Below are 12821 nucleotides of genomic sequence, written 5' to 3'. Positions count from 1 at the left end.
ATGTTCGATTTAAACGGTATCCTCTCCTTTCAGCAGGTGAAGGAGGACTATGGTATACCGGAGTCTGATCGTCTACACTATCTGCAGGTCCGACATTGGGCTTTGCAGCGGGACGTCAGACCGGGTGCACAACGTTCCCTCACCCCGTATGAAAAATGGCTGGTTACCCGCACCTCTGATAAGAAGCTGATCTCCGACTTGTACCAACAGCTCCTCCTCACAAACATTTACACACATAATGCAGGACGGAACAGGTGGGAGCGGAACCTGGGGAGATCACTCACACACAAAGAATGGGGCGGCATATACCAATATACCATAGGGCCAGGCACTCGGCTTATCACACGGGCCTCACCGAAACCCTGAACAAAGTGGCCACCTATTGGTACCATACAACCGAACGCCTGCATTAATGGGATCCCCGCATTAGTGACCGCTGCTGGAGAGGGTGCGGGGGGCTTGGCACCCTGGAACACTTACTTTGGAGCTGTGACCGTTTGCAACCCTACTGGAGTCTGATTTTAGATGACATAGACTCAAATTTAGATACTCAGCTCCCTAGATTCCCCGCTTACATTCTGTTAGGACTCCCCAATGCTCTGATGTACCCCTTGAAGTCTAGGAGGGGGTGTCTTATAGCGATCGCATTAGGGGCAGCAGTGCAAAACATCCTGGCACACTGGAGGACCACGCAACCCCCCCTGCATACTGGTTGGCTACACCGACTTTGGATGGTTCTGGGGATGGAGAAGCTGTCCTTAGCGAGGGCGGGAAGGGGAGAGGAGTTTGCAGAACTGTGGAGACCATTCCTTACTTTGCTCACGGGGGAGTTTAGGGAATTGAGCAGCTCTCGCTACTTGCGATTACTGCGCCTAGCAGACACTCCGATCAAGGAGCCGAAAGCCACTGAAGGACTGGGTTATTCTAAGACCCAGCGGTGCCAGGGATAACACCTGAAACCTTCGTGGGTTACCTGTTCCGGCGTACAAATGACAGAGACACGGGACACTTCCTTCGGCGTCAAAGATTCGAGGTTTATTTACTGCAGGGAACACAGAAGTCACGAGAAGTACATTGCATGTAAGTTCACGGAGTCTGATTCAAATTGTATCTGTGGATCGCTCTTTTTATACAGTTTTCGGGCATAGGATAACATGGTGAACAAAAGATTACAACCCGATTCCCACAGTAAAAGATCGAAGGGGTTCGCTTTCATGTATTCAGGGCCTGGAACATAATTACAGTAGCATTTGGCAGTTCCCAACTGTAAAAGTACATCTTCCCACCATTAGCACATTCCGTTCGGCTGTAAACGAATCAAGGAAGAGACAGAAACAGGTGCAAAGGAAGACGAAGACAGTGAACAGATCGAAGAGGGTGTAAAAGGGGTGGTATCAGGAAACACGAGTTGCAGGCATCAAAGGAGTCGTGCCTAATGAATGCACAACTGAGACAATAGACCGGCACGGCAAGATGAGCCTCGAGCGGGGCCATCTGCCTTACAGTATCATCCCCCTCATCATAAAGACACCCTCAAAGGAACACGTGTCTTCCGCAAGGGTTTGGGAATCCCAGGGTCGCGAAGCGGACAGTGTCCGTTCGCTGGCTACTTGAGGGCAAGAAACAAAATGGATGCCGTATCTAAGATGGAACCCGTGGGTTCAGATGAAGAAACCCACGAAACAAATGAACGGTTCAGGCTAGTACAGCGAAAACGCGTACACCCACTAAACTCGTCATTTGTGGTTCATAGGTACCAGACTCGACCATATTCGTGCGAGCTGAAAACACCACTTACAAGTGTCACGGAACCTCAGACGCTCCTTTTGCCCTCATGTAGGCAAGCACTAGTCGGAATCATAATCGATCTCGATATTCATCAGACCATCCAGATGTTGCTGCAACATAATTCTATCCATCAATGCTTCCTTGGTAACAGGCGGCCGTCTTATACACGTCGTAGCACAGAGGCCACATAAGGCAGGACCACACTGCACACAAAGACAACATGTGAACAGGAATGCTACAACAACCCCAATGATCATCAGAATCTTCCAACCCCAAGTCGACATTAGGCCCCAAAACCATCCTAGTAGCGTCCAATCCCCTACGTCCACGTGTATGGACTCAGAGATCTTATGCAACTTCGAGATGGCTTGATAGACAGTTGGAGCGTTGTCTGGAATGAAAATACAACAGCTCGAATGGATCACCTTACATACTCCACCTCGATCTGCTAAGACTACGTCTAAAACCATACGGTTTTGCAACGTCATAAGCCTGTCCGCCTGAAGCTCTGCTATGATGTTGCCAAGGGCACTGGCAGTGATATCAGCAGTCGATTCCACCTGAAGGACTGGGTTCTTTAAGACCCAGCGGTGCCAGGGCACAACACCTGAAACCTTCGTGGGTAACCTGCTCCGGCGTACGAATCACAGAGACACGGGACACTCCCTTCGACGTCAAAGATTCAAGGTTTATTTGCTGCAGGGAACACAGAGATCACGACAAGTACACCACGTGCAACTTGGGGAGACTGCTTCAAATTGGTTCTGTGGATCGCTCCTTTTATACAGTTTTTACCCATAGGATAACATTGAACACAAAAGTTTACAACCCGGTTCCCATCATTACCCCCCAGAGGGGTCGCTTTGGTCACTTTGAAACACATGAGGTCCGGAACATAAGTGCGGAAACATTTGGCGGTTCCCAATTGTAAAAACCATCTTCCCACCATTAGCGAATTCCAATCAGCAGTAAAACAGATCGAAATAGGAACAAGGACAGGTGTAGAGGAAGACGGAGACAGTGGGGAGATCGGAAAGGGTGTAAAAGGGGAGGTATCGGGAAACACGAGATACAGGCATCAAAGGGACGTGCCTAATGAGATGCACGGCTGAGACAATAAGTCCGTGCGGCAAGATGAGCCTCGAGCGGCGCCATCTGCCTTACAGTAGCAACCCCCTCGTCATAAAGACATTCACAAAGAACATGTGTCTTCCGCAGATATCTTGGGAGTCCCAGGGTCGCGAAGCGGACAACGTCCGTTCGCTGGCTACTTGAGGGCAAGAGACAAAATGGATGCCGTATCTAAGATGGAACCTGTGGGTACAGATGAAAAACCCACATAACAAACGAACGGTTTAAGTTAGCACAGCGAAACTGCGCACACTTACTAAACTCGTCATTTGCGGTTCATAGATACCAGACTTGACCATATTCGTGCGAGTTAAAAACACCACTTACGATTGTCACGGAACCTCAGACGCTCCTTTTGCCCTCATGTAGGCAAGCACTAGTCGGAATCATATTCGATATTCATCAGACCATCGAGATGTTGCTGTAGCATAGCTCTGTTCAACCGAGTCCCCTTGGTAACAGGCGGTTGTCTCATACACGTTGTAGCACAGAGGCCACATAAGGCAGGACCACACTGCACACAAAGGCAACACGTGAACAGGAACACTACAACGACTCCGATGATCATCAGAATCTTCCAACCCCAAGTCGACATCAGGCCCCAAAACCATCCAAGTAGCGTCCAATCCCCTACATCCACGTGTATGGATTCGGAGATCTTATGCAACCTCGAGATGGCTTGATAGACAGTAGGAGCATTATCTGGAATGAAAATGCAGCAGCTCGAATGGATCACCTTACATACCCCACCTCGATCTGCTAAGATGACATCTAAAACCATACGGTTTTGTAACGTCATAAGTCTCTCCGCCTGAAGTTCTGTGGTGATATTACCAAGGGCACTGGCAGTAATATTAGCTGTCGATTCTACCACCCGAGTCAACTGTCTCAGGTTCCTACTATTGACCATAGGTCCCCAAAACGGGAGGAAACCCTTGAAAAAGTCTCCTGCCTCTTGACCGGCAGTATCCTCTTCGCTAATTACGCCTCGTATAACTCTAGTCTTATGATAATCGGCATCTACAGTAAACGTCGGAGGCAACAGATTTGCAATAAAACATGAGCCCATGAAGTCAGCGGGCAACCATGTGTATGCACGATCATAGCAGATAAAGTATGTACCCTTGGCAGCCAGAAACACAGGGGACGAGAACATCGGCAGAATGTAATTTTCAGTGCAAGCACTTACTCCAAGTCGGGCTTGCGATCTTCGGCCACGACCCATAAGACAAAAATTACCAGTGTGGGGTACGACCCATATCGGAGGCGAGCTTTTAAGCTGCTTTTCGCTAGTGAACACACTATATTCACCTCTACTTAGGACTCTATAGGCTTGTACCTCTTCTTCGGGAATAAGCGAGGGATCATAGATATCACTATCTAAATCCTCTATTGCTATCGACAAAGGTTTTTGATACGAGGTAGGACCAGAGTAGGGGGAACGTGGTTCTCGAATGGGGTGGAAACCCAGTGCGCTTCGAAACATTGTTTGAAATGCTCGAGCTGACCCTTGGGAACTATACGGTAACACCAGATATGGAATTCCCTTATCCGTAGTATGTGGCATCAACCCACACACCCAACAATTGGTAGTGTTAACCACCAACTGATGCTGATGGAGGAGCTGAATAAAGGAATTGTTGCGGAATTCTACACGTCTAGCCTGCTCGTGTTCCGGTAACATATGAAAGGAATGAGGAGAAACAGTAGAGGTAAGATTAGAGTCAGGAGTAGGAGTAGGTGTAGCAGGTAAGAAGTGAGACATCGTGTAATACACCCCACCCGCCAATAATGCAGAAGCAGTCAAGAACAATACAAACAGTTGGAATATGAAACATTTGGTACGACTGAGTTGCTGCAGCTTGAATCTGTGGACTTGAGCTCCCTCCAAATCATTCAGCTTCGAGAATGCCATTCCCTACGACCGTCCGCAACGTTTCTTGACGCACTTCGTTCTGTGCAGCAATAGTCAATCCCTAGGAGTTCCCAGGAACCGACGGCCTTTAACCTAGCGTCAAGACCTACTGTCCAGAAGGAAGTACGCGCGCGGCCCTACGGCCTTCAATGCACAATATGTATGTATGCAAAAACAAAGTCTCTCAGCTGTAAAAGCAAAAATACAAGGAATGAAGCTCAATATATATACAAAATAATTACAGTAATATAAAGGTTCAAAACTGATCACGGAAACGGGATAATGCACTTGTCAATACAGAAAAGCAAGATCTTTTTATTTGTCCTTAGTGCGAGATCGCAGAAAGTATCGGGTTTTCCCAGGACGTGTCTGCTCGTCAAACAAAGGATCCGTTGAAGAGACAGCGTCCTGCTGATCAGTTGAGTGTTCTGGTCTTGAGTCTTTTGATGCTAATTGTTCAACAGTGTCTTTCTGCTGCGCTGAGGGTTCTTCAACAAGCTGTGCGTCGCTAAAAGGCACAAACGCCGGCAATGTTTCTGTTTCAGATGACGCAATGCCTCTCCTTACCCACGGGTCTGCTGGCAAAGGGATGGGGACTCTTTTGGTGTGCGTGGCATGCACCCAATTCTTACGTCCCTCGAGACGGACGGCAGTCCTCGTGGCCAGGAGCACTTGGTAGGGTCCGGTGAACCTCGGGTCCAGGTTATTTTTGCGTGAAAAGTTCCTTGTCACCACCCAGTCTCCGGGCTGGAGCTGGTGGCCTGGACCCTCCGTCTGCGTCGGCAATGCGTCGTAAACCTGTTGGTGAATTAACCTCAGTTTAGCAGTCAAGTCATGTAGATAATCGATCAACATTGGGTACTCAAGATCAGAAAACACTCCTGGCCTAGGAACCCCCCACACATTCGCAGGACGGCCGAACACTATTTCATAGGGACTAAGCCCTACTCGGGAGTGTACAGTCGCCCTAGTTGACAGTAATGCTAAAGGTAAAGCGTCAGGCCATGAAAGACCAGTCGTAGCCTGAATCTTCGCCAACTTTAGTTTAAGGGTGCCATTGTACCCTTCAACCAATCCAGCTGACTGAGGATGATTGGCGCTGTGGAATTTCTGATTAATTCCAAGGCCCTTACACACACTCTTCATCACACTTCCAACAAACTCACTTCCGTTATCCGACCACACGACTCTAGGCATTCCATACCGAGGAAAATATTCCTTCAGTAGGATTTTCGCAGTAGACAAAGCAGTATTGTCTTTGAGGGGATAGGCCTCGATCCATCGGGAGAATGCGCAAACCACAACTAAAACGTATTTCAGGTTATTGCATCGCTCCATATGGATGAAGTCCAATTGAATCACCTCAAAGGGATACGAAGGGGGAGCAAAACTGCCAGGAGGAGTTGGGGTTCCTTTGCCAGGGTTGTACATTATACACACCATACAATTCTTCACCAGACGTTCAGCACATTTCGTAATACCATCATTCTTCCACACAGGAGCCAGCAACTTACAAATACCTTTCGCGCTAATATGTGCTAACCCATGCGCCATTGTCACAACGGCCAGCACATACGCATCCGGCAACATCCATCTTTTCTGATCCGACAAATCAATCCAACAACCATTCGCATCCAACTTTCCCGTACTTTCTTTCCACTTCGTCTTTTCAGTCTCGGTGGCCTCATTCTGAATTGTTTTCACACTCTCAATAGTGTCTTCACACATACTCGATTCTGTAGGCCACCTAACCGAACTCGTCACATACATTCGAGTGCTAAGGTTCCGGGCAGTCTCCTTAGCAATCTCATCCGCAAACGCATTACCACGACCAACATCATCCGTCACCTTACGATGTGCACTACACTTAACAATCGCAATTTGCGTAGGCAAAGTCAATGCATCCAAAAGATCGTTCACAAGCTGGCCATGCTGTATCTTCGTACCGTGTGACGTCAAGAAACCTCTCTCTCTCCACAATCGTCCAAAACTGTGAGCAACACCGAACGCATATTGGCTATCAGTAAACACATTCACACGTTTCCCTTTCGCTAACACACATGCTCTAGTAAGAGCAATCAGCTCCGCAGCTTGGGCAGAATTCTGATTCAACCTTGCAGTCTCAACAACAGTATTCAATGTTACAACAGCATAAGCAGTAGTCACATTGCCATTCGGTAACTTAAAACATGACCCATCCACATACAATGTGCCATCCGGATCTTCCAATGGGGTGTTTTTAAGGTCCACTCGACCTTTTGTTTCCTCTTCAGTCCTCAAGTAGCAATCATGTTCTGCTACTTCATCTGACTCTGTGCTAATTGGTAACAAAGTTGCCGGGTTCAGAACATTACAACGTTTTATCTGAATGTGGCTTGCCAAGAGCGTCAATTCGTACCCAGACAACCTCGCACTCGTCAAGTGCTGAGTTTTCGTTCGATTCAAAAGAGTATCGACTGCATGCGGAACCATCACCGTAAGCATATTATCCATGACCAATCCTGCTGATTGTCGGATGGAGACCGCAGCTGCCGCTGTTGCTCGCAAACAACTCGGCAATGCTCTAGCTACTGGGTCCAAGGTCGAGGAAAAATATGCACATGGACGTTGCTTACCACCAAAAGGTTGCGTTAGAACACTCAAAGCACAACCCTCTCTCTCGTGAACATATAACGTAAACGGCTTACTGTAGTCAGGAGTACCCAACACAGGAGCCGAACACAATGAATCACGCAGTTCAGAAAAACTTTTCTGACATTCTTCCGTCCATGGTAAAGGAGTTGAAACATCCTTGCACGTAAGAGCCACCAATGGTTTCGCTAGCAATGAAAAATTAGGAATCCATTGCCTGCAATACGACGTGATACCTAAAAAGGCACGCACATCTCTTTGGGTTTTTGGCACAGCCATTCGCGCAATCGCTGCAATTCTCTCTGGGGTCAATCTCCTTCCCTCCTTTGACAATAAGTGACCTAGGTAGGTTACTTCTTGACAACAATATTGGAGTTTAGAAGGTGACACCTTGTGATTTAACTCACAGAGATGTTGCAGCAACGACACCGTAGCAATCTTGCAAATGTCCTGAGTATCAGCAGCCACCAATAAGTCGTCTACGTATTGGATCAAGGCCGCACCGACCGGCAACCTAAATGCATCTAGTTGACCCTTCAAGGCTTGGCTGTAAATAGATGGACTTTCACAGTAGCCCTGAGGAGCGCGTTTGAACCGGAAGCTACGTCCACCGAGAGAAAAACCGAAAAGGTCCCTGCTCTCTTCGGCAATCGGGATGCTGAAAAACGCATTTTTCAAGTCAATCACCGAAAACCATGATGCAGAAGCTGGAATCAGAGTCAGTAGCGCCGTGATGTCAGGCACAACGGGAAATTGAGGAACCACAATTTTATTTACCTCCCGTAAATCGATAACAAAACGATAAACAGGCGGTTTTGAAGGATCAGTACGTTTAAGAATGGGCAGCACAGGGCTGTTGCACACGTTTCCCCGAGTCTCTTCAATAACATCTTTCTCGATCAAATCATAGATGATCGCCAACAGTGCTCGTTCACCATCAAGGGAGATACGATATTGGGGAATACGTGGCAGTCGCACATTAGATTTCAGCTGTACAACATAAGGGGAGATATCAAGTAGGCCCACGTCATTTGGACCTGTTGCCCACAAAGACGCAGGAAGAGAACTCAATTCCGGTGGGAGCTTATCGAGGGACAAATACATAGGAGAGACAACCCTCTCTCCTAACGTAAGCTTTACACCCGCAGGAGAACAATACAAAGTTGCGTACAAACGTTTAAGCAAATCCAGGCCCAAAAGATTTTCACCACAACCCGTAGTCAAAATCAACGGAGCTTCTAGCTCACGTGGCCCAATTTTAAGGGGCAAAGGGCGTGAAACTGGATTGCTAACGGGGCGCCAGAGAATCCAACGGAAACATTTGTTAAGCCAGACAAAGGTGCGCCAGGGAGTTTCGAATACATGATAGAACTTTTCGCTGCACCAGTGTCCAACAGAAAAGGCTCAACGACGCCCGATGTAGCAACTGCGACGTAAGGCCCTCTCTGATCAACCGGAACTGATACCACTCCCTCTCCTTGTCTATGGCTGTCCTAGTAATTACTGTCGTCAGTTCCCTGATCGACGTAATAATCGTCTACATTATACTGCGCAGATCGTCCTTGCGATGATCCACGTTGATCGAAACAATTATTAGAATTAGACGAGTTGTCTGAGCGATCATTCTGAGCACCACGACCTCTACCACGTGATGTTTGCTGCGAACCACCACGACCTCCTCTAGATGAATTACCACTATTACGTTCATTCAAAACAGGGCAATTGAATTTAATGTGTCCCTCCTGTCTACAATAAGCGCATTGATTGTTTCCCTAACGAGGATCTTTGGGAGGAGGAGTCATTACGGGTTTGGGATCTGTTCGATTGCGGCTGTGATCTATTCTGTTGCGAATTGTTCTGATTTGACCGCGGAGGATACGCTTGTTGCAACAGCACTTTAGTTTTGAGCTCTTTTGTCTTTTTATCAGCACGGTCATTCTCTTCTTTCTCCCTATTCTCATAATATTGTGCCGTAGCCAATATCTGAGCCGAAGTAGAAACGGCCCATGCACTTTCCGAATTCTTTAATTTATTGCTCAAATCGGGCAATAAATTCGAAACAAATTTATCCACAAACAATCTCTGACCACCCTCGGTACCCGTATCCTGTCCACTATGGTCGATGAATGCTTCCTCGAACCTCGTAAAGAAGTCGGAAACACTCTCATCTTTCTTCTGCTTACAGGCTGACAATTTGTCCCAGTTTACTCTCATAGCTGGCATAAGTGTTTTCATCAATGTTATTATTCGTTGAGGAAGGGCAGTAATCAACTGGTCAGGTTTAGCAGCAGCCACTTGTCCGGCATCTGCCGCTACAATGGCAGCCCAATCACCACCTAATTCAGCCGGATGATTTTCCTGCCGAATCTTAGCCCATACTGGTTGCGGTACGACATTGCCGAATAACATATCGATATCGGCGAGATTCATTACCGTAGCATCTACGAGCTGCGATAATTCTTTATAATATCCTGTAGGATTTTTGCGTGGATCAGGCAAAGATTGCTTCACCTGTAGCACTTCCGATCGTTTCCATGGGAGGTGTATCCATACTCTCTGGAAATGCGCCACCGTCGCAGGGTTAGCATTAGGGTTAGCTGGTACCCAAACCGGCGGAACTTCACGCATAGGATATTGGCCAGACTCGTCTGGTTGTTTTTCAATATCCTCAACGAACAATGCATGAGGGATGGGAGCGGGACGAAGAGATAGCAACCGCTCAACAGCCCGTCGAACGTTAGTATCCACTATCAGTCCATTTGCGAACTGAAGTTGAAGATCAGACAAAGCGGTGAGCACCTCGTCAGGCGCATCAGCCGCTATTTGATCATAAAGGAACTTGCACATTTCATTAAACACATATCTCTGGGTTGGTATATTGAATTGACAAAATGTTTCGAGGACAACATGGGGTGGACACCTAAGAGGATTTACCATCCAACCCATCGCCATATTATATAACGCAACGCGTTCTCTGTTCCCAGGAAGCTGACTACGTCTCTGAGGACCATCAGAACCAGCGGACCCATGAACAGGTCCGAGCGAATGAAAGAAGCTAGTCGCAAGAGGAGAATTGCGACTACGAGTAGAGGGAGAAGCATACGATACAGGACTAAGAAGAGAAGGAGTAGAAACAGTGGCAACAGCAGGGGTTAACAAAACAGGAGCAGTAGCAGGAGTAGTAGCGGGAACAGGAGTATGTGGAAGCGGAGGAGCAGTAGGAATAGAAACAGACAAAGGAGCAGGAACAGTCGGAAGAACGGGTGCAGGTTGAGGAACAGGCGGAGGAGAAATAGGCGGTAGAATAGGTACGGCAGGGACCACAGGAGCTGCGGTACCCTGTACGTACGGAGGTGGCGACTTCATAAGATAAGACATTAAGGGATCCTCAACTGGCTCTTCCTTCTTTTCCGACTCCGTAGGCAAAGCGGGGTAACATTTATCTACAGTCATACGCTGTAATCGGTCAAACACTTCCTTATCCTTAACCTCCTTATCTCGCTGAAATTGCTCTGCTTTCTTCACTATGGTAGCAACATTATCTCGCTGATTACGTTTAGTCTGTCTGATTTCTTTCTGTCGGGCTTCTTTGCGCCACAACCGAAAGGCATCAAACATGGCCGGCCTTGACTTTCTTTCGAACAATTTAATCTCTAGATTATCTAAGATCGGAGCCTCGAAGCTACCATGAGGTGGCCAACGAAGGTCGCCGTCCTTTTTCGTGTATTTAATCCAGTAATCGTTAAAGGTAATTGGGCCTAGCCCATGCTTACTATAGAGCTCATACGTGGGAGTTCCAACCGGAGGTATCGGACACGAGTCCTCCAGTCGGGAATCCGTACCACAAGGTCTGAAACAACTAAACAAAGTACTGCGACCAGGCATCTTGCACACTAGCCGAGTTTCACAAACTTCAAGGGTTACGGGATTTACCAAGTCCCAGCAAAGAACAAAACCCTCGGTTTTGGCGGCTGCAGTCGTCAAACAACACAACAAAGTACGCTAGCAAAGTGTCATCGACAAAAACACTCACACAGCGCTAACAACAAAAACACTCGCTAAAGTGCCAACAACCAAGAACTATGGGAGCGACCCACAAATACTTAACTCAAAAATCGATGGCGTCACCAGGAAGGCCCGTCAATCGTCTCGCTATACCAAGGTCTACGCCAGGCACCAAAACAGGTCTACAGTCAGGGCAGCAGTCCGTCGCAGCCGTCCGGAGGCGGGAATCTTCGCGGGAAAAGTCTTCGGGCCACTTATTTCGACAACAGGATCGATGAAGCGGAGTGCACCTTCCCTTGGAGATTTCACACGAAGTTCCTCACGATCGTCGGGCTTGGACCGGTACCACTGATGCAGCCCCACGTTGGGCGCCAACTGAAGGACTGGGTTCTTTAAGACCCAGCGGTGCCAGGGCACAACACCTGAAACCTTCGTGGGTAACCTGCTCCGGCGTACGAATCACAGAGACACGGGACACTCCCTTCGACGTCAAAGATTCAAGGTTTATTTGCTGCAGGGAACACAGAGATCACGACAAGTACACCACGTGCAACTTGGGGAGACTGCTTCAAATTGGTTCTGTGGATCGCTCCTTTTATACAGTTTTTACCCATAGGATAACATTGAACACAAAAGTTTACAACCCGGTTCCCATCATTACCCCCCAGAGGGGTCGCTTTGGTCACTTTGAAACACATGAGGTCCGGAACATAAGTGCGGAAACATTTGGCGGTTCCCAATTGTAAAAACCATCTTCCCACCATTAGCGAATTCCAATCAGCAGTAAAACAGATCGAAATAGGAACAAGGACAGGTGTAGAGGAAGACGGAGACAGTGGGGAGATCGGAAAGGGTGTAAAAGGGGAGGTATCGGGAAACACGAGATACAGGCATCAAAGGGGCGTGCCTAATGAGATGCACGGCTGAGACAATAAGTCCGTGCGGCAAGATGAGCCTCGAGCGGCGCCATCTGCCTTACAGTAGCAACCCCCTCGTCATAAAGACATTCACAAAGAACATGTGTCTTCCGCAGATATCTTGGGAGTCCCAGGGTCGCGAAGCGGACAACGTCCGTTCGCTGGCTACTTGAGGGCAAGAGACAAAATGGATGCCGTATCTAAGATGGAACCCGTGGGTACAGATGAAAAACCCACATAACAAACGAACGGTTTAAGTTAGCACAGCGAAACTGCGCACACTTACTAAACTCGTCATTTGCGGTTCATAGATACCAGACTTGACCATATTTGTGCGAGTTAAAAACACCACTTACGATTGTCACGGAACCTCACACCACTCGAGTCAACTGTCTCAGGTTCCTACTATTAACCATAGGTCCCCAAAACGGAAA

The sequence above is a fragment of the Lissotriton vulgaris genome, chromosome 12 (genome assembly GCF_964263255.1).
Source record: "Lissotriton vulgaris chromosome 12, aLisVul1.2, whole genome shotgun sequence".
Classification (NCBI taxonomy): Eukaryota; Metazoa; Chordata; class Amphibia; order Caudata; family Salamandridae; genus Lissotriton; species Lissotriton vulgaris.
This window is presented reverse-complemented; position numbering follows the sequence as displayed.